Source organism: Gopherus flavomarginatus, chromosome 12, assembly GCF_025201925.1.
Source record: "Gopherus flavomarginatus isolate rGopFla2 chromosome 12, rGopFla2.mat.asm, whole genome shotgun sequence".
NCBI classification, from domain to species: Eukaryota; Metazoa; Chordata; order Testudines; family Testudinidae; genus Gopherus; species Gopherus flavomarginatus.
Window position 1 is genome coordinate 3,297,945 of NC_066628.1, and position 20,422 is coordinate 3,318,366.

The 20,422-nt window shown below is 51.6% G+C and overlaps 1 long non-coding RNA gene across 1 annotated transcript; it reads left to right on the forward strand.

Annotated features, from left to right (window-relative positions):
- Nucleotides 1-4,393: 4,393 nt before the first annotated feature.
- On the forward strand, nt 4,394-19,471 carry LOC127032737 (uncharacterized). The gene is made up of 3 exons (XR_007768894.1): nt 4,394-4,612; nt 15,623-15,885; nt 19,170-19,471. It is a non-coding gene; the product is annotated as an uncharacterized LOC127032737 (long non-coding RNA).
- Nucleotides 19,472-20,422: the final 951 nt, after the last annotated feature.

Sequence of the window (20,422 nt, forward strand, 5' to 3'; positions counted from 1 at the left end):
TTCTGGGCTTGGAATCTGTGAATCTCTGGGCTGGGGTTTGTGTCCTGGCTCCCAGAGTGGGAGGTAGTGAGTTTCCAGCAGGAACTATTGACATCAGGGGCTGATTAATGCAAATCCCGAGGTAGGTAAACAAGGCTGGAGAAGTCTCACTGCTGGGGGAATTGGCGTAGAATGGTTTGATCTGGTGACAGTGGCCTAGCAATCCAAGTGCTGAAAACTGTACAAAGCGACCAGCTGTCCACAGGGCGGGAGCTCTCCCTCCTCACTCTGAGTCAGACACGGACCAGAGGGACAGGCCCTGAGAGAGGACCAGAGCTGCTCTAAGCCCTACCATGATGTCAGGACACAGCCCGGGGGGCGGCTGAGGCTGGGGTAGGGCCAGGATCTGGAACAGGCTGGGGCCATCTGTCAGAGCTACAAGGCAGTGGCTTGGCACTCTCCAGAGAAGTAGCAACACTGAGCAAACTGGAGCCTGCTTCCATTAGGAGCCTATATACTTGTCTTGGGGGGGGGTGTCAAATGGTTAGGTAATCGCTTGTGGATTGGCTGGGCCCTGGTTGATTAGCATGGGCCTGTCACAGGACTCAAAGTAATGATCTCATTGGCTCCTCATCTCTGGCATGACTCATCACGCAGGATCTCCATGTCATCAGTGATCTAAGCCAGGCCTGACTGTCAGCTGTTCATTGTTCATTGATGAAAAGTCAAAATGTTCTGCAGACACTTTCTGTGAAAGTCTTTTTGTATTTTTTCTCCCAAAACTCAATTTTCCATCAAAACAGCTTTGACAGACAATTTTCAACCAGCTCTCCCCTAAGCCCTGCCAAAAACCCTTACTAACATGCCCTGTCCCTCTGGTGTGGAGAGATTCCCGTTCTAAATGCTTCCCACCCCCAACACCCCTTTTTCTCTTTGGTTTGAATAGGTGGGATCATGGAACCTGGGAGTTTAACTAAAAACCCAAGAGGAGTGAATAGTCGATTCCTAGGCTGTTTTGTGAATATCTGTTCAGCTGGAACGTTCACTTAGCCCTGGAGATTTTGTTAATTTCCCAGAAACCATCAGACTCCCTTAGTGCCAATATTGACCTCAAATATTTGCCAGAGCGATCATCAGAGGATATATTAGAAGCAGAACTTGCTGTTTGCGCTCTTTGTCAATTACATAAATAATGCAATAAGGGGAAAGAACATGTGCTTCCATTACAGCGTGTCAGCTGCTCATGTTTGTTTTCCACAGAGCGTCAGCTGTTTGCGTGGCCAAGAGCCTTTAAAATAGGTCTTAATGACCAAATTTTCCCTCTAGCACTAGTAAAGAGCCCAAAGCTTGTTACCATCAATAGATCAAGGCAAATGAGCAATTTCCAGCTCAGATCACATTGAAGTCACGCTGCTCCCCAGAACAATCTCTCATTTTTCTAACTCCCCTATCTTGAAAACACCCAGTGAGATTCACATTGAATGTAGGCTGAAAGTTCCCCTCCGGCAAAGGAGACATAACCCACTGGTCAGCCGGTCTCATAACTCTCCCCATGTGCCTGGAACCGAGCGGATGTTCACAGATTCACAGAGTTTAGGACCAGAAGGGAACATAAGAACGGCCGTAGTGGGTCAGACCAACGGTCCATCTAGCCCAGTATCTCGTCTTCTGACAGTGGCCAGTGCCAGGTGCCTCAGAGAGAATGAACAGACCAGGTAACCATCAAGTGTTCAAGGGACCACATCATCTAGTCCAGTCTCCTGGGTATTAACCTTGTTGTCCCCTTCCAACGAATGAGAAAGTGCCCAGCACCCACTGGCTTTAATGAGGTCTGTGATTGTCTTTGGATCTAAGACTCCTCCACCTCCCCCTTATGGCAGACCCTGGCACCTTTCAGCATACTGGTTGCATTGTAGGATTGCAGCTGTAGGACTGCTTCTTCCAATATGGAGACACGGATATCCACGCTCGCACTTGTAGGAGAGACTGAGCCCGAAGCACCAGGCCTGGTATAAGAGCTGGGGCATGAACCAGAGACTGTCACCCCAAATTAGACCACGAATTAAAACAGATGTTTACAAGTTCATTGTATGATCTTGGCAGAAGTATTGTTAGTGTGGCTAAAATGCAGGCCCCCCTCAGAATGAACAAAGACGTGACAGACGCTGGGGATTTGAGTGAAAACACACTCCACATGATTAGCCCAAGGACATCCCGAGCTAACCCCAGAAAGGAGGAGGTTTTACCCCAGACACCTGGAGCGTGATAGGAAGGGAACTCACATGCATGAAACACAAAAGGGGGTACGAGAATTGTTTGGATCAATGTGTAAATATCACTTTAACCCTTTGTGTAGCAGAGGGGACGGCAGAAATTCCCGCAGCTGACTGAGCCATTCCTTGCTGCTGGATGTTTGTGTGTTAGTGTACCGGTAACCACAGAACTAGTATGCTAGGACTGGGTCTGGTCTGGTCGAGCCCCTTTGCCACTGAACCGTGCTGGTGGTCTTGTTCTTAATGAATCACAGCGAGGGCTGTGGAAGTAGCAAGCTGCATTTCCTGCTGAGGTTGATCACAGGGGCTTTCTGAAGACAGAGACATGGAGCCACTGGAACCGCTCAGAGCAGGCCCTGGCCTGAGTTACCACAGCAACATCCTTCTAGCCTACTCTGCACTGCGCAGCAGCACCTGGCCAGGCGAGCTCCCCTGGGAGGGAATGAAGATGCTCTGCAGGGGGAGATAATGCTGCTGGGAACGCTGGAGGACAGGAGACAAAATGAGGCACGGATGCAGGACAGGCTGTGGGGAAAGAGGCAAGTTTTCTGGTGCAACTTTCTAGCCTGTACCAGGCCGGAGCCTGTTACAGCCTCAGCGACAGAGGCTGCTTCCTTAGCTCCATCTGTAGCCATTTATGTTGATGGCTCTGGTGCTGTCCAGTTCACTCCCCAGTACTGGTCAAGCTAGCAGCTATCATGGGGAACCAGTGAGGGAGTGGCTAAGGATGAGATCTGGTCTGTTGGGGTTAGATGAGTGACGCTTGTTTATCAAGTTAGGGTGTTTCCTCCTTTGTGGCCTGACCCTTCTGTGCCCTGCCTGTGCCCCTCCCTTCAGCTCTGTAAATCTGGAGTAACCCCAGCAATGTCAACGGCGCTGCCAGGGCGAGGGTCTTATCGAGGTCGCTAGGGATGTCAGTGGAGTCAGGCTGGATTCTGATCTCAGTTGCTCAGGTTTGTCTTCGGCAGGTGTGAACTGTTTGGCAGGCTCCCTCCTCCTTCCGGACTGCACCTGACTAACCGTGTTCCTGCCTTGCCGAGCCCTGGACCCGTTCCTGGGTCCTGCTGACACACCTGGAAAGTTGGTTACAAGCCTGGGCCCTGATCCTGCTGTCCAGGCCCCATGCTGGCCCCAGTGCAGGATCGGGGCTGTAGCTTCAGCCAGAGTAGCGTATAACACAACCCATCCTGTAAAGTACCTGATCCAACCCCCCTTGGCATGAATGGCAGGATTCCCAATGACACCAAGTGGGCGGAGGGTCAGGCCCGAAGCTGCAGCACGAGAAGCCTGGGGCTGGGGAGTGATGCACAGAAATGGCCATGGTAAGGCCGTAGATACGACTTCCCCCTCCCTTTTGCATATAAAGTAGGGCATGCCCTTCATGTCCTGCAGTCACAGCCCTCAATAATGTGCAGGTACCTCTGAAAAGTGACAAGAGAAGTGTTACTGACCTTTTCCCATGCATAAAAACCCAGGGGCAGCTGATGAAACTCATGGGCGTCAGGTGTAATACAGACAAGCGGAAGTATTTTTTCACATGCTGCACGACTAACCTGTGGAACTCATTGCCACAGGATGCTGTGAAAGTGAAAAGCATAACTGGGTTCAAACAAGGACTAGATAAGTCCCTGGAGGATAGGTTCATCAATTAGCCAAGATGGTAAGGGATGTAACTCCTTGCTTGTGGTGTCCCTAAAGCTCTGACTGCCAGAAGCTGGAGGGGAAGATAGGGGTGGACCTCCCCCAAATTCTGTACCCTCCCCATGAAGCTCTGGTACTGGTTGCTGTCAGGGACAGGAGACCGGGCTAGATGGACTGTTGGTCTGACCCAGTATGGCCGTTCTTATGCTCTCTTCTGGGACCCTGCCCCACTCACAGGCTAGACTGTGCCTTTAGCAGGCAGCCCATAGTGAGAGGTGCTCTTTGGAGGAGCCCAAGGTGCTGACAGAGGAAGGAAGGCCAAGTGGTTAGGACACCGGACTGAAACTCAGGAGATCTGACTCCAATTCCAGGTTTTTTTAGTAAGATACTGTCTTGCATGACCTGCTCATAAACAAACTAGGGAAATGCAAGCTAGATGGAGCTATTATAAGGTGGGTACAGAACTGGTTGGAAAATCATTCCCAGGGAGGATTTATCAGTGGTTCACACTCATGCTGGAAGGTCATCACGAGTGGAGTTCCACAGGGATCAGTTCTGGTCCGGTTCTCTTCAATGTCTTCATCAACGATTTAGCTTATGGCATAGAGAGTACACTTATAAAGTTTGCGGATGATACCAAGCTGGGAGGGGTTGCAAGTGCTTTGGAGGATAGGATTAAAATTCAAAGTGATCTGCACAAACTGGAAAAATGACCTGAGGTAAGCAGGATGAAATTCAAAAAGGACAAATGCAATGTACTCCAGTTAGGAAGGAACAAACAAATGCACACGCAGAGAATGGGAAATGACTGCCTAGGAAGAAGAACTGCGGAAAGGGATCTGGGGCTCAGAGTGAATTACAAGCTAAATATGAGTCAACAGTGTAACACTGTTGCAAAAAAACCCAAATATCATTCTCGGATGTATTAGCAGGAGTGTTGTAATTCTTCCACTCTAGTCCGCACTGGTATGGCCTCTCAACTGAAGGATTGTGTACTGTTCTGGATGCCACATTTCAGGAAAGATGTGGACAAATTGGAGAAAGTCCAGAGAAGATGATTAAAGGTCTAGAAAACATGACCTATGAGGGAAGACCGAAAACACTGGGTTACTTAGTCTGGAGAAAAGGTGGCTGAGAGGGGACATGATAACAGTTTTCAAGTACCTGAAAGATTGTTACAAGGAGGAGGGAGAAAAATTGCTCTCCTTCACCTCTGAGGATAGGACAAGAAGCTATACTGGTTTAAGGGAGTGATTTGTGGCACCCTTTAGGAAAGTGTCACATGCCCAGTGTTGCCAGTCCCAGAGCATTTAAAAATTAGGAGTCAGGCCTGTAAAATCCTGGTCTCTTTAAATAACAAAGCAGTTTGGGGTTTTTTTATTTCCATTCTGGTTTCTGGCCCTTTAGGTCACACTCAGATCAGGTTTTCAAGTGTGTGTCCACAATGAAAGGAGCTAGAAACGTCCGTATTTAAAAAATCAGAGCTGAGATTATCACCCATGACTTGAGGAACTGGGGCTTTCAGAAACACAGCACATATTGGGAGTGGGGTGGCAACCCTGCCTGTCCTCCCCATCTCAAACCGCAGCTAGCACTGCTTCCCCATGTGCGGTGCTCCCATCTCTCCTAGCCCCTCCCCACCCAGCTGTTACACAGCTGCTGAAGCATGGGCTGGAGGGGATGTAGGGGCACTACTCTCTGCCCAACGTACCTGCAGGGTTGCGTTAGACAGGGGCACTCTCCAGCCGTGTGTGTGGAAGGTGGACAGTACCTAGGGATGGGAGACAATAATTATTCCTAAGTGATTCCTTGAAACAGACGAGATCCCTGCAGTTGTCAGTGACTTTGTAAAACATTTTACAAAAATTACACTGAGTGATTTCTACTCCAAGGGGTTATTTTGTCAGATCTTTTCCCAGTCATCAGCTTTCTGCTTAGAGTATAGGTTCCCGATGGAGATAAAACATCATTATGGCTTCCTGATATGACCAACACCTGTGTTCCCCCCAGTGAGTTTCTGGTTATTTTGAGTTCAGTTTTGAATATGTATCATTTTTGGTTCTTCCTTTTCTGCACCTGTTTGAGTTTGGAAAGTACCCTGAAACCACTGCAAGGCTTAAGTGCCCTGTTGTGTATTAGTCACTTTACAGCTCAGGATTTATTCCAAGAGAACATTCTTCATTTAGGTCTATTATTATTATTATTATTTATTATGTATTTTATGGTAGCAGCTTGTTGCCCCAAATAAGATCAGGGCCCCGTTGTGCCAGGTGCTGCAGAGACCCACAAGGAGAGACAGTCCCTGCCCCAGCTGAGATCAGGGCCCCATTACACTGGGAGCTGCACAGACACACAGCGAGAGACAGTCCCTGCCCCAGCTGAGATCAGGGCCCCATTACACTGGGAGCTGCACAGACACACAGCGAGAGACGGTGTCTGCTCCTAAATGTTTGCAATTTAAGATCCTTATAAAAGCCAGTGAAGCGAAGAGAACTCCAGGTTGATTTCAATGGGCTTTGGGTCAGGCCCTAAATCGACAAGGCGGAGGGCGGGTGGCAGGTGTGTAGACTGAGGAACTGAGACACAGAGACAGCTTGACGTGTCCAAGGTCCCATAGGGAGTCTGGGGCCCTGAATCTAGCTCTCCAGAGTTGAAAGGAAATGTGGGCCTTTAAATATAGAATTGGGACACTTCTCCTGGGCTGCTCAGAACTGTGAGAAGACGGTTACTCACCTTTGTAACTGTTGTTCTTCGAGATGTGTTGCTCACATCCATTCCAGTTAGGTGTGCGCGCCGCGCGTGCACGTTCGTCGGAAACTTTTTACCCTAGCAACTCCAGTGGGCCGGCAGGTCGCCCCCTGGAGTGGCGCCGCCATGGCGCCCAATATATATCCCTGCCGGCCCACCCGCTCCTCAGTTCCTTCTTGCCGGCGACTCCGACAGTGGGGAAGGAGGGCGGGTGTGGAATGGATGTGAGCAACACATCTCGAAGAACAACAGTTACAAAGGTGAGTAACCGTCTTTTCTTCTTCGAGTGATTGCTCACATCCATTCCAGTTAGGTGAATCCCAAGCCATACCTAGGCGGTGGGGTCGGAGTGAGAAGTCGCGGCATGGAGCACAGCAGATCCGAAGGCCGCATCCTCTCTAGACTGCTGGACCAGGGCGTAGTGGGAAGCAAAGGTGTGGACCGATGACCAGGTCGCTGCCCGACAGATCTCCTGGATGGGCACACGGGCGAGGAAAGCCAGCGACGACGCCTGCGCCCTGGTAGAATGCGCAGTCACACGGCCCGTAGGGACGTGGGCCAAGTCATAGCAGGTCCTGATGCAGGACGTTACCCAAGAGGATAGCCTCTGGGAGGAGATAGGAAGCCCTTTCATGCGGTCCGCTACTGCTACAAAAAGCTGGGGGGATTTGCGGAAGGGCTTGGTCCTCTCCACGTAAAACGCGAGAGCCCTACGGACATCAAGCGAGTGGAGCTGCTGCTCCCTGCCTGAGGAGTGAGGTTTCGGGAAAAAAAACCGGGAGAAATATCTCTTGGTTGACGTGGAAAGCTGAGACCACCTTGGGGAGAAAAGCAGGGTGTGGTCTCAGCTGCACCTTGTCCTTGTGGAAGACCGTGTATGGGGGGTCTACCACAAGAGCCCGGAGTTCCGACACCCGTCTAGCTGAGGTGATAGCTACTAGAAAGGCCGTCTTCCAAGAGAGGTAAAGCAGGGAGCAAGTAGCTAACGGCTCAAAGGGGGGCCCCATGAGTCGGGACAACACCAGGTTAAGATCCCAGGTTGGAGCAGGGGGACGGACGTTAGGGTATAAACGTTCCAGCCCCTTAAGGAATCTAGACACCGTTGGGTGGGAAAAAACAGAGTGACCATCCGCACCCGGGTGAAAGGTGGAGATAGCCGCTAGGTGGACTCGTAACGACGATATGGCCAGACCTTGCCCTTTGAGGGACCAAATGTAGTCTAAGATGTTGGCTACTGAAACTTCCATAGGGCGGAGATTTCTCTCCACGCACCAATAGGAGAATCGCTTCCATTTGGCCAAATATGTCGCTCTTGTGGACGGCTTCCTGCTGCCCAAGAGCACTTCCCTCACCGGCGTGGAACAGCGCAGCTCAGAGCCAGTCAGCCACGCAGGAGCCACGCCGCTAGGTGCAGCGACTGCAGGTCCGGGTGACAGAGGGTCCCGTGCTCCTGGGTAATCAGGTCCGGATGAAGGGGCAGGGGAACTGGGTCGGCTATGGTCAGGTCCAGCAGCATGGGGTACCAGTGCTGTCTGGGCCACGCCGGGGCTACCATGATCACGTGAGCCCTGTCCCTGCGCACCTTTAGAAGGACCCTGTGGACCAACGGAAATGGGGGAAATGCATAGTACAGGTGGGTCGACCACTGGATGAGGAAGGCATCCGCTATCGACCCGGGTTCCCTGCCCTGAAAGGAGCAGAACGCTTGGCACTTCCTGTTCCCCTTGGCCGCGAAGAGGTCCACCCGGGGATAACCCCACCTCCGGAAGATGGAGAGGGCGACGTCCGGGCGAAGGGACCACTCGTGTGACAGGAAGGATCTGCTCAATCGATCCGCCAGCGTGTTCCGTACTCCGGGGAGGAAGGAAGCCATGAGGTGAATGGAGTGGGCTACACAAAAGTCCCAGAGTCGTATCGCCTCGTGGCACAGGGAGGAGGATCTGGTGCCGCCCTGCTTGTTGATATAATACATGGTCGTCGTGTTGTCGGTGAACACCGCGACACAACGACCCTGGAGCTGATGACAGAACGTTTGACAAGCAAGACGGACCGCTCTCAACTCCCGCATGTTGATGTGTAGCCCCACCTCCTCCTGGGACCACAGGCCCTGCGTCCTCAGGGTCCCTGCGTGGGCCCCCCAGCCGAGATCTGAGGCATCTGTTGTTAGGGACACTGAGGGCTGAGATGGGTGGAAGGGGAGACCCGCACACAACACTGACTGGTCCAGCCACCAGCCGAGAGAATCTAAGACCCTCTGGGGGATCGTGATTAACATATCTAGTGGCTGTCTTGTCGGCCTGTAATGACTGATGAGCCACAACTGGAGTGGCCTCATGCGGAGCCGAGCGTAATTGGTCACGAAAGTACAGGCCGCCATGTGGCCTAACAGGGTTAGACACGTCCTCACTGATGTCAGGGGGGCTGTCTGTAGTCGTTGCACGATTGCCGACAAGGCCTGGAACCGCTGCAATGGCAGCAAGGCCCTGCCCACAGTGGCGTCCAGGACGGCCCCGATGAATTCCACCCTTTGTGTGGGGGCCAGGGTGGACTTGTCTGTGTTCACCAAGAGGCCCAGAGTGGCGAACATGTCGGTGATCACACGGACATGGCTGCAGACTTGTTGTTCCGACGTGCCCCGAATCAACCAATCGTCCAGATACGGGAACACGTGGATACGACTGCGCCGAAGCTGCGCCACAACAACTGCCATGCATTTCGTAAACACTCTCGGGGCCGTGGACAAGCCAAATGGGAGGACTGCAAATTGGTAATGCAGAGACCCCACAACGAAGCGAAGGAAACGTCTGTGGGGTGGCCAGATAGCAATGTGGAAATACGCGTCCTGCATGTCGAGGGCGGCGTACCAGTCTCCCGGATCCAGGGATGGGATAATGGTCCCCAAGGAAACCATGCGGAACTTCAACTTCACCAGGTACTTGTTGAGCTCTCGCAGGTCGAGGATGGGCCTGAGGCCTCCCTTGGCCTTGGGGATCAGAAAGTAGCGGGAATAAAACCCCTTGCCTTTCTCGTTCTCCGGCACCGCCTCTATAGCTCCTTTGCCGAGGAGCGTCTGCACCTCCTGCCGAAGGAATTGCTCGTGAGAGGGGTCCCTGAAGAGGGACGAGGAAGGGGGGCGGGGAGGAGGAAATGAAACAAACTGCAGGCGGTATCCCGACTGCACCGTGCGTAAGACCCAGCGGTCTGATGTTATTAGGGACCACGCCGGGAGGAAAAAAGAAAGGCGGTTGGAAAACGGGGGGAAAGGATCCAATGGGGAAACTGTTACTGCGCCCTCGGGCGCACCTTCAAAATGAAGGCTTGGGACCAGGCGGGGGCTTAGAGGAGCCTTGGTTTTGGCCCCCTTGGTTCCCCGAGTGCCTGCGCCTTCCGTTCCTGCCGCGGCGCCTGTTAAGGTCCTGCCGCTGGCGGAACTGGAGATACGGCCTGCGCTGTTGTTGTTGTTGCTGCGGCCGGAAGGGTCTGCGCTGCGTCACTGGAGTGTGCATCCCCAGTGACCTCATGATGACTCGGTTGTCTTTTAGACTCTTGAGTCTAGGGTCTGTCTTATCCGAGAACAGCCCTTGGCCTTCAAAAGGAAGGTCCTGTATTGTGTGCTGGAGCTCCGGCGGAAGGCCGGAAACCTGCAGCCAGGAGAGGCGACGCATCGTTACACCCGACGCGAGGGTACGGGCAGCCGAATCCGCAGCGTCCAGAGAGGCTTGCAAGGACGTGCGTGCGACCTTCTTGCCTTCCTCTAGGATGGCCGCAAACTCCTGACGAGCGTCTTGTGGCAACAGCTCCTTGAATTTGTCTGCTGCCACCCAGGAGTTAAAGGCGTATCTACTTAACAGGGCCTGTTGGTTGGAGACCCTGAGTTGCAGCGCCCCCGCCGAGTACACCTTACGGCCGAGGAGATCCATCCGCCTAGCCTCCCTGGATTTGGGGGCTGGAGCCTCCTGACCATGACGCTCCTTATCATTGACGGATTGGACCACCAGGGAACACGGAGTCGGGTGTACGTGGAGGTACTCGTAGCCCTTAGAAGGAGCCATGTACTTCCTCTCGACGCCCTTCGCAGTGGGAGGAATGGAGGCCGGAGACTGCCAGATGGTGTTGGCATTGGCCTGGATGGTCCGTATGAACGGCAGGGCGACCCTGGTGGGAGCGTCTGCCGAGAGGATGGTGACAATAGGGTCCTCTACCTCCGAGACCTCCTCGGCTTGTAGACTCAGGTTTTGGGCTACTCGCTGGAGGAGGTCCTGGTGCGCCCTGAGGTCCAGCGGGGGGGGGCTGTTGGAGGAGGTCCCAGCCACCGCTTCATCAGGGGAAGAAGATGAGGAGACCCCCGGCAAGAGGGTGTCTAAAGGGGGGTCTCCCTCGGCCCTCGCCTCTGCCTCAGGAGCCAAAGTGGAGTCCTGTTGCTTGGATCCTTCCTCCCCATCCGGGGAGGGAGGGGGGCGAGACAACGAGGCCTCAGGTGCCCTGCGCTCTGCAGTCGCCGGCCTAGCAGGGGGCTGTTGGGGGCCCTGGGCCTGATGATACGCCCAGGGTGTCCAGAAACCCCATTGCTGTGGGGCTGCGTCCTGCTGTGGAGGCTCGCTGAACAGCGCCGCCTGCCAGTCGGTGCCGAGCGCGTACCCACTGTCCGCCAGCGAAGACACGGACGGCTGCCTCGAGGGCCATGGCGGGGCGGACCCTGGATGGTAAGGGTCCGCGCGGGCCGGCACGGGCGATCGTCTCGGTGCCGGGGACCGGTGCCGGGAGTCGTAACGGTGCCGGGAGCGGGACCGAGTTCTGCCACGGTGCCGGGATCTGGATCGGTACCGGGCGCCGCTTCGGTGCCGGGATCGGGACCTGCCACCGGTTCGGTACCGGGAGGTCGACCGGGACCGGGACCTGCCACCAGCTCGGCGCCGGGAGGTCGACCGGTGCGGCGAACGTCTGGATCGGCTCCTGGACTCGCGGTGCCGGTAACGACGGCTGGAGTCTGACCGCGATCGTCTCGGTGTCGACCGGCGCCGCGAGTGCGACCGGTACCGCTGAGGGGAGCGGTGGCGGGACTGCGAGCGGCGGCGGGATCTGGAGCGACCCTGACGTCGGGACCTGGAGCGAGAGCGAGAGTCCCGGGACGGTGCCGACATCATAGGCTTGCCTCTGGACACAACCCGCACCGGAGGTACCGGGGGTGGTAGCTGAGTGGGCTCGGTCATGGCTATGAGGTCCCGTGCCGAGGCGAAGGTCTCTGGTGTAGATGGCACCACTATCTCGACCCCAGATGTCATGGGGGAGCTTGGCGGCACCGGACTCGACGGACCCGCCGGGCCCGGAGTCGACGGTGCCGGCGGCGCCGCGGCCGATGCTGAGGCCGGGCGCTCCACTCGGGTGTGCCTGGCCGGAGTAATGGACTTCGACGGCCTAGGCTCTGTCCCCGGTGCCGGAGAAGGTCGGTGCCGGGGAGTCTTCTCGGTGCCGGTGCGATCCGGTGCCGGCGCCGACATCACGGCCTGCGAAGCCGCCGGGTCAAGTGCCGCCTCCATGAGGAGAGTCCGGAGCCTTTGATCCCTCTCCTTCTTAGTCCTTGGCTTAAAAGCCTTGCAGATGCGGCACTTGTCGGATCTATGCGATTCCCCCAGGCACTTCAGGCACGCGTCGTGGGGGTCGCTCGTGGGCATAGGCTTCTTGCAGGCCGCACACTGCTTGAAGCCCGGCGAACCAGGCATGAGCCCGGTGCCGGGTGCCGGGAAGGGCTAAGCCCCCGGCGAAAAACTATTTACAACTACTTAACACTTAACTACTACTATCTACTTAACAGTCTAATTAACACTACAATAGAGATAACGATAGAAAAACAAGGAGAGCTAGGGACGTGGAGGACAGCTATGCCGCGCTCCACAGTTCCAACGACCGACACGGCGGTAAGAAGGAACTGAGGAGCGGGTGGGCCGGCAGGGATATATATTGGGCGCCATGGCGGCGCCACTCCAGGGGGCGACCTGCCGGCCCACTGGAGTTGCTAGGGAAAAAAGTTTCCGACGAACGTGCACGCGCGGCGCGCACACCTAACTGGAATGGATGTGAGCAATCACTCGAAGAAGAACCCATGTTACCCTCTCAGCCTCAGCACACGAGAGCTTTGTCGCTGCTAAGCAGCATGTCAGCTCCCTGCCACACCAGCCTGTCTGCCCTGCCAGCAAACACTCCACGGCTCTGCCTGTCCAAACCTTGCCTGGCAGGGAACAACCAGAGAACCCCAGTTCCCCAGAGACGTCTCCCTGCAGCATCCAGTCCTTGCCACTGGACACGCACAGAAGTTATGTTCGCTGCTTCCCAAGAGACAGTGCATGCACCAGCCTATTAGTTTAGCTGAGGACTCACTATCCAGGTGAATGCACAGCACTGAGATGGATTTGTGATCAAACAAGAGTACGTTTATTAACAAAGAACAGAGATTTATGTGATAACAGGTAAGACTGAAAGAGCCAGGGATGGTTACAAATAAAACAAAGTGAAGCACAATTTCTAGTGATTAAAACATAATTTCAGCAAGTTACAATCTGTGTCTAAGCAGGTTTCCCATGTATAGTTGGTTTCCAGCTACTCTGGCCTCCCAGGTCAACAGGATCCACTTTCCACAAACTCCTTTTTTTCCCTTAGCTGACTTATGACTCACATGTCTTTTAGCCCCCTTATATTACTCCAGAGTTAATTGTTTCAAGAGCCAGGAAGATTTCCTGGGAATGCAGACTCAGTCCTCTGTCATGATTGTTAAGCAGTCATCTCCCCCGCTTCCTAGCTCAAGGGCTTTGTTTACCTTACATGTAAATGTATTTTTCATCATCCTCTATTATCACATTCTTTTGTCTAGGACAGGCTGGACTTTATGCGCTGCTACAAAATACATTTTAAGACATTGCACTCCAGGTGCTTAATGGTCATGAATGTGAATATAACATAACTGAAATATGCTTCATTACAAGGTCTCTTGTAATGTATCATTGAAAAAATTATAATGTACTGAATTTTATTTTCCTATTTGTTTCCATGTAATATTTCTATGGCTGGAATTAGGAAAATAAGGTACAAACTTGTATTCTGATATAGTCAGATTAAGTGGGCTATTAATGATGTTTTAGGAACTTGAAGTCTCCCACCCAGCAGGACAATTGGCTGTAAATGGCTTGCTTCCCTGAAAGCCCTCCTGTATACGTGTGGGCCAGCCTATGAGTAATGGGGAATGGGGTCTCACATAGACATGTGACCATGTCACATGATACTGGAATCCATCTTAAACCTTGTACCTTTCCACTGAGAGAGGGAGGTGGGGGCCAAGCACAGACAAAAGGCTCTCACCTTGTGAAAAAGCTATAAAAGGGAGTGGAGCAGGACAAAGAGGGCGGCCAGTCATGAGAAAACCCCTGCGTACCACCTGAGATATCTGCTGGAACTAACGAGGACTGTACCAAGGACTAGGCCCAGACTAGGAAGGAGTTTAGTCTGTGAAAGAAGCTTATAGGAACATATCTGAGGGTAAGATATTACCTGCCATCAGTTTCTCAATGTATTAGGCTTAGACTTGTATGTTTTGTTTTATTTTGCTTTGTGACTTACTTTGTTCTGTCTATTATTACTTGAAACCACTTGAATCCTATTTTTATACTTAATAAAATCACTTTTGTTTATTAATAAATCCATAGAAGTAACGGTTACTTGTGGGGGCAAAAAACTGTTTATATTTCTCTTTCAGTGTTAAAGAGGGCGGGCACTTATGAATGTTCCATGTATAAGCTTTATACAGAGTAAAATGGATTTATTTGGGGTTTAGACCCTATTGAGAGTATCTAAGTGCTGGAGACAGGTATCCTGCTGAGCTGTTTTCAGTTGAGGTCTGCAGTTTTAGGGGCATGGCCCAGACCCTGGGTCAGTGTTGCAGCAGGCTAGCATGTCTGGCTCAACAAGGCAGGGTTCTGGAGACCTAGTCAGGCAGGGAAAACAGGCTCAGAGGTCATTTCGGCACATCAGGTGACAATCCCAAGTGAGTCTCATCACAAAGGCCTGATCTACACTGGGGTGGAGGGTTGGGAGTTGATCTAAGATATGCAACTTCAGCTACGAGAATAGCATAGCTGAAGTTGATGTATCTTAGATCAACTTAGAATCACTTACCTCACATCCTCGCTGCACGGGATCGATGGCTCCTGCTCACCCATCGACTCCACTTCTGCTTCTTGCTGTGGTGGAGTTCCGGAGTCGACGGCAGAGCGATCGAGGATCAATTTATCTGCATCTACACTAGACGTGATACATCGATCCTCAATAGATCGATCACTACCCACCAATACGGGGGGGTTATGTAGATGTACTCAAATGTATTTCCAGTACACGTCTAGCTCTTTGTACACACCTTGTACATATATCACACAACGATTTCTAGGATCAGCAGGTTATCAGTTTGCACATGGTACTTTCCATGACACCTTTTAGATACAGACTACGACAACAGTTATGTTGGAGCAGTGAGTGTGTCAGGCCAGATGTGAGTTAAGGGATAGTGTGCCCTCTGCCAACTGGCACTGAGGGACTCCTGGGGTCACAACAATAAAACAGACACCTCTCCAGTTGCAGTTATAGTGCAGTATTCTTTGCCCTTCCATTGAACCGATAGCTGGAAGTTAAAGCCAGACAAATTAGAAATAAGAAATGTAATTATTATTTCCGATTAGAAATGTTTAACAGTGGGTATTATTAACCATTGGCACATTGTTCCATCTCTTAGTATCTTTGAATCCAGACCGAAGGCCGTTCTGGAAGATGTTTTAGCCAACACAAGTGATTGGGCTCAGTACAGGGGAAACCTAGATGATATTCTCTGGCCAGTGCTGTACAGGAGATCAGACTAGAATAGAGGATTTAATGATCCTTTCTGGCCTTAACATGTATGCATCCATCAAACACCCTGAATCTGATCTGATCTGTCTTTCCAGCCTTCACTGTATCCATTAGTGCTACTGAAAACCTGATTAGAATGCTGTCTATTCATTAAGTCATGAAGTTCCAAACTGAGGACTTGTCTGCACTACCTGCCGAATCGGAGGGCAGCAATCGATCCGGGGGGGTTGATTTATGACACAATAAGATGACTGCTGAGCACTGTCCCATCATCTCCAGTACTCCACCAGAACGAGGCGCACAGGCAGAGTCGACAGGACAGCGTCAGCTGTTGACTTACCTCAGTGAAGACACCGCAGTAAGTAGATCTAAGTATGTCGACTTCAGCTACGTTATTCACATAGCTGAAGTTGCGTATCATAGATTGACCCCACGCAGTAGTGTAGACAAGCCCTGAGCCTCCTCTAATAGCTTTAATTCTGCCCCTGAACTAGAGCTGGCTGGACAATGCATTTCTTTGTCTTCCACTGAACATTTTGATGAAAACAAAAACAATTGTTTTGGTCAAAACTCTCTATGGACAATTTTGACTTTTCATCAAAAGACAACCGCCCTCCTCCCTCCAAAAATAAATAAATAAATGAACTCATAAAGTTTTTTGATGAAAAGTCAAAACTTTCTGTGGAGAGCCAACTCTTTCCATGAAAATGTTTGTTTAATCAGAAACCCAATTTACTGTCAAAATAGCCTTGATGAAAAATATTTAATTAGCCATACTGTGAGCCCTGCCAAACCCCTAGTAACATGCCCTGTCTCTGAGGGATGGATTGACTCCCATTCTAAACCCTTCTCACACTCTGCCATTGCATGTTCTCTTTGTGTTGGATAGGTGGGATTGTGAACAGGAGTGCTGGAAGCTCCTTGGAAGTGGGAGGGGGCACACGAACACCCAGACCATGGACCCTCTCCTGCCACGCTACTCTCCCCCAGGCCCAGCCCATGCTCCACCCCTCCCCACAAGGCCCTGCCCCTGTTCTGCCCCTTCTCCAAAGGCCCCGCCTGCCACTTGATCCTTTTCCCTCCTTCCTCCCCCGTTGCTTGCTCTTAAGGCAGGAAAAAAGCATAGTCCTCCCACTTTTAAAAGTGATGGGGCCATGGCCCCCTGGTCTCCGCCTCTTCCGGTGCTTCTGGTCATGCCTCTCTTATGGAGGATGAGACAGAGCCGTGCTGTGGTCTGCTGCTGGGATTTGCTAGGTGCTTTGGATGGTAGCTAGTGTCTCTATGAGCCCTGGCCCTGGCTCTCACCTCGTCATCCCTCTTAGCCTGTCAAGGCCCACACATGGGACACAGTGTGCAACACAGCCCAAGGACAAGGCTCACACAACATTATCCAGGTAGGAAGCAGATGATGCTATGGGGTTCCTCCCTGTGGTGAGAAGAGCTTTCCTGGTACCGAGGTCTCAGGGTTATGTCTGATGGGAACTATTTTCAACAATAAACACAAAAGTAACACTAGACTGGTTGTGAAAACTACAGCACTGAAATGTCACAGATGCAGACGAGAGTTCTAACCTCACCACCACTTAAACTGCTGCTCTGAAATACATAAACCGCTCAACAACACATACTGACTCTGCAACTGGGCCTCATATTTGGAAACCACATTCTGCCTGCAAGCAAGTTTGCTACTGGTACAGCTCTACCTAACGTCTTACTGCACAGCCCTGCTTCTCCCACACAGAGACCAGGGTCTGCAACACACCGACCTCGTCTCCGTCTTCTTTCCATCCCTCCTGTTATAACCATCGCTGGTCAAGGCCTGCTTATATTTAGATTTCATATGTCAGCCCAGAATCACATGTCCCTGTAGCTAGCAGAGAGGCTGGTCGCATTCCTACAAATTGCAAAAATAAATATAATAAATATCTTATTTCCGCTGTGGACACGCCAGAGCATGGCTCCATAGCACGTATATTTGAAATTTCTTCTTAAAAATAAACTGCATGTTTTATTCCCCTCACTCTCAGCCCCACTGCTGTGAAACTCCACTCTGAGGCCCTGATCCTGCCTGGCCGGACGCCCGTGCTGAGCTCTGGGCCTGTGATGGGACAACAGACCACACGCAAAGTGAAGCGTATGGGGAAGCCTTTGCAGGATCAGGGCCGTACATGCAAGCAGACTGAGGCCCAGAGCGAGGTAGGGATCCCCAGGGCTCATTCGCTGGGCACTCAGCAGCCTGCACCCTCAGGGCCGGATTGAGGCACCAGTCCCAGTGCTGAGTCAGGAGCGGCACACAGAGCTCAGCTACACGCAATGCCGTGCCTCAGAGATCCCCCCAGAGCCCCTCACTGCCCCAGGGGAGGACAGCTAATCACTCACTGCACCCCTAGGTGTAGCTATCCGCCTCTCCACGCACCCAGCCAGCGCTGCTGCACGGTGCACTGGGGGGCTGACTCAAAGCCCCCTGAAGCCAGTGGTCAGTGGGGTGCGGATTAGGCCCTGGGGGAGTTGAGGCTCCACCCACTTCTTGCCCCTCCATGCCCACTTATAGAGATTGAGGGGGAAGAACTGTGAAGCATGAAACCCCTGCTCCCCTTCATGCCTGGAGCCACAATCTGTGCACCCCTAACCTAGTGCAGGACTCCTCACTCATGATTCCCTTGTATGTCTGTATTAGGGCTAGTGACTCCCTTGCCCTGAACGAGCCAGGCAGAAAGACCAGCATGTGCTCATGGAGTTAAAATCTGCATCGTAACGCAGGGCCCAAAGGGGCAGAGTTAAGGTTGCCTGGGTGAGCTTAACGTTAGCATTTCCTGGCTTCTAGTGCCTCACTCTGCCATCTTAATGTTCACTCAACAGCATTTTTTGTATGGACTTGCCTTGTTTTTTAAAAGAAAAACCCCATCTCCCAAAAGATCTTGAGCTCTTTGTCCAGACAATTTGGCTAGACACCAGCACAAGGGCAAATATAGAAAAAAGTTTCCGTGTCCTTGCTTTGAAAGAATTATGGGCTGAATCTGATCTGGTGTAAATTGGCCATGACTCCATTGGAATCACTGGAGACAGATGCCCAGCTGGTGTGAATCAGGCATAGATCTGTTAATCAACGGGACCAGAACCTGGCTGGTGTGAATTCGCTGTAGTTTCCTCGAAGCTGAAATGTCCTGCTGTTTCATGTCATCCTTCTAAGCCAGGGGTTGGCAACCTTTCAGAAGTGCTGTGCCGAGTCTTCATTTATTCAGTCTAATTTAAGGTTTCACGTGCCAGTAATACATTTTAACATTTTTAGAAGGTCTCTTTCTATAAGTCTATAATATAGAACTAAACTATTGTATGTAAAGTAAATAAGGGTTTTTTAATGTTTAAGTGGCCAGGACCTGGGCAGTGTGAGTGCCACTGAAAATCAGCTCACGTGCCGCCTTTGGCACATGTGCCATAGGTTGCCTACCCCTGTTCTAAGGGTTCAGATGTTGCATAACTAGAGCTGGGCTCTCAAAGATGGGTTCAGAGCACAACCCTGACTGGCTTTCAGTGGGAATTGGGCATTTCATTCCCACTGGCACCTTTGACAAACCCAGGCTACAGAACGCTAACGTGGGATATTATCACAGCCAAGTGTCGAATGTGCTCTGTGCCCTGCAGGAGCTGACAGCCCAATGGAAGGAGCCTTCAGTGCGATGAACAATGTCTGGAGTGAAGAGTGGGTGGAATGAACACAGACATGATCCAAGCTGTGTCTTGTTCAGATGGAAACTGAATGATACATTGGCCGTGTCAACTGAATCAACAGAACACAAACCTCCATTCTAAGAAACATGCCCATGTGGCGCTCCTGGGTCAGACGTTGGCAGTAACAACATGTATTTTTTTTAAGTTTGTTTATCTTTGTAGGGGTCTTTCAGTAACCTAAAAATGTCACCACAAAAGTATCCTGGTTTTTAATATTCAAAACACAGTCTCCATGCTGGTGGTATTCTCTTCGATTCTTCCTGTTGAAGGTAGGGGTCCGGGCAGAGACAGATGCATTGTGGAGGTGAATGCCTGGCTGCGAAGATGGTGTCGCCAGGAGGGCTTTGGCTTCCTCGACCACGGGATGCTACTTGAGGAAGGACTGCTAGGAACAGATGGCGTTCACCTTTCGAAGAGAGGAAAGGCCTTATTCGCGCACAGACTGGCTAACCTGGTAAGGAGGGCTTTAAACTAGGTTCGACGGGGACAGGTGAGCAAAGCCCACAGGAAAGTGGGGAACAAGACCTGGGAGATGGGTTGGAAGCAGGAGGGAGCACGGGCTATAATGGCAGAGAGGAAGGAGGGTCAGGGCAAAGCTGGGAGGCAAAATCAAACCAGTATCTTAGATGCCTTTATACAAATGCAAGAAGTATGGGTAATAAGCAGGAAGAACTGGAAGTGCTAATAAACAAATACAACTATGACATTATTGGCATTACTGAAACTTGGTGGGATAATACACACGACTGGAATGTTGGTGTGGATGGGTATAGTTTGCTCAGGAAGGATAGACAGGGGAAAAAGGGAGGAGGTGTTGCCTTATATATTAAAAATGTACACACTTGGACTGAGGTGGAGATGGACATAGGAGACGGAAGGGTGGAGAGTCTCTGGGTTAGGCTAAAAGGGGTTAAAAACACAGGTGATGTCGTGCTGGGAGTCTACTACAGGCCACCTAATCAGGCGGAAGAGGTGGATGAGGCTTTTTTCAAACAACTAACAAAATCATCCAAAGCCCAAGATTTGGTGGTGATGGGGGACTTCAACTATCCAGATATATGTTGGGACAATAACACCGCGGGGCACAGACTATCCAATAAGTTCCTGGACTGCATTGCAGACAACTTTTTATTTCAGAAAGTTGAAAAAGCTACTAGGGGGGAAGC